The sequence below is a fragment of the Palaemon carinicauda genome, chromosome 34 (assembly GCF_036898095.1).
Source record: "Palaemon carinicauda isolate YSFRI2023 chromosome 34, ASM3689809v2, whole genome shotgun sequence".
Classification (NCBI taxonomy): Eukaryota; Metazoa; Arthropoda; class Malacostraca; order Decapoda; family Palaemonidae; genus Palaemon; species Palaemon carinicauda.
In genome coordinates, this window is record NC_090758.1 from 1,472,238 (window position 1) to 1,474,737 (window position 2,500).

The following is a 2,500-nucleotide window of genomic DNA, read 5'->3' on the forward strand; positions in this document are numbered from 1 at the left end:
ATGCTCATATGACGAATGAAGTTTGAGAGTTGAGAGAGAGAGAGAGAGAGAGAGAGAGAGAGAGAGAGAGAGAGAGAGAGAGATACATAAAAATATACAAAAATGCATATGAAGAAATTATAAACAAAAAAAATCAAAAGAACAGCAAAGGAAATAAGAGATCTATTTCTCGAGTGAAGGTATTGGTGCATTTCCTGGACGTAAACATCACAGATCTGACAGAGAGAAACGTAAATACTAGATCTCGTAAACCAAATGCAGGATTTCAATCGTCGAATAAAAACAGCTTCCTGAGATCGTGAACTGAATGCATTCCCATCCTAAGGAGAAATATATGTAAGTTGATCTTGCAAATATATCCTGATCAATTTCGGGTTATGGAGAATTTGATTCCAAGTAGAAATTAATATTATAATTGACTTAGAGGATATTTTTGGTATAAGAATACAGGTAAACAACGTTGAATGGTATGAAGAGGTTATACTTTACCATCTCTCTCTCTCTCTCTCTCGCTCTCTCTCTCTCTCTCTCTCTCTCTCTCTCTCTCTCTCTCTCTCTCTCTCTCCGTCACTAACTCTCAAGGTCAGGATGCCAGAAGACTTCAAATCAATCAGACAAATCTCTCTCTCTCTCTCTCTCTCTTCTCTCTCTCTCTCTCTCTCTCTCTCTCTCTCTCTCCGCGTCAATAACCTTCGATGTCACGATGCAGAAAACTTCAAATCAATTAATCAAATCTCTCTCTCTCTCTCTCTCTCTCTCTCTCTCTCTCTCTCTCTCTCTCTCTCTCTCTCTCTCTCTTTCATGTGCACAAACAGTACACCATTAGAACCGCCTTTCATGGAAGTAGCAGTCAAACGCTGTCTAACAATGAGATGAGTTCCTCTCGTCCCAAAGTGTTGACTTCAAAAGCCCTTCGGAGGCTCTTGTTTGCTGTCATCTCCCTGTTCCAGTTGGACTTTGATTCTTTGGCAGAGAGAGAGAGGAGAGAGAGAGAGAGAGAGAGAGAGAGAGAGAGAGAGAGAGAGAGAGAGAGAGAGAGAGAGAGATATGGGATACCACAAAGATGAAATAGTAACAGTCCTTTCTAAACGAAAAGAACGCACCCAACAAACACAAAAAGGTAAACATTACAGATGTGAGAAATCTTACCATAAACACTAGATCTCGTATCCCAAGTCTGATTTTATGTGTAATATAAATCTAGTCATTGCGACTTGATCCGGTTATCGATTCGAGATCAAAGAGCGAAGGCGTCTCGTTTGATTCTTCGTATCTGTGTTATTGAGGTAATTCCAGGTCGCTGGAGATATACACTTGAATATGAACTTTTTTTCTTTCTAGAATACTTAAAAAAAATGATTGGTTCTCTCTGTTTTACATAATTGGGACGTAACTGAGGCCGAGATAGGTGTGTACTTTCTCTCTCTCTCTCTCTCTCTCTCTCCTCTCATCTCTCTCTCTCTCTCTCTCTCTCTCTCTCTCTCTTAACCCTTACCTTTATGCAATTGCCTATAAAATACAAGATGATCTATGTTTGAAATGGATGCATATATATATATATATTATATATATGTATATATATATATATATATATATATATATATATATATATATATATATACATGTATATATATATATATATATATATATATATATATATATATATATAATATATATATATATATATATATATATATATATATATAATATATATATATATATATATATAATATATATATATATATATATATATATATATATATATATATATATATATATATATATATATATATATATATATATATTATATATATATATATATATATATATATATATATATATATATATATATATATATATATATATATATATATATATATATATATATATATAATTTATATATATATATATATATTATATATATATATATATATACTGTCTATTATATAGTTTACGAAAAGTAGAATGCCTTTTTCTCTAAAAAAAAAGTATTAAATCACATAATCCTACCATGAATATATTATGCTCCAGAAACTTGGAGCCTTACTAAAGCCTTAGAACAGCTTTAGAAAGAATAAGCATAGGAATAACACTAAGAGACTGAAAAATAGCAACATATATGCGAGAGCAATGTCTAAGAAAAAGAAATGGACTTGGGAAGGACATATAATTAAAAAGACTGATAATAGATGGACATTGAGAAAAAAAGAATTGGTCCCCAAAGGATGTGAAAGAAGCAGGTGAACGAAAGAACACGATGGATTGACGGGCTAAAGAGGCTTGTTGATGTGGACGGGCACAGTGAGACCATCAACAGACACAAGTGGAATAACATGTTTGAGTCTTTTGTTCTGCAGTGGGGTGGTAACGGCTGATGATGATGATGATGATAACAGAGAGAGAGAGAGAGAGAGAGAGAGAGAGAGAGAGAGAGAGAGAGAGAGAGAGAGAGAGAGAGAGAGGAGAGAGAGAGAGAGAGATAAATAATAAGAGATAATAA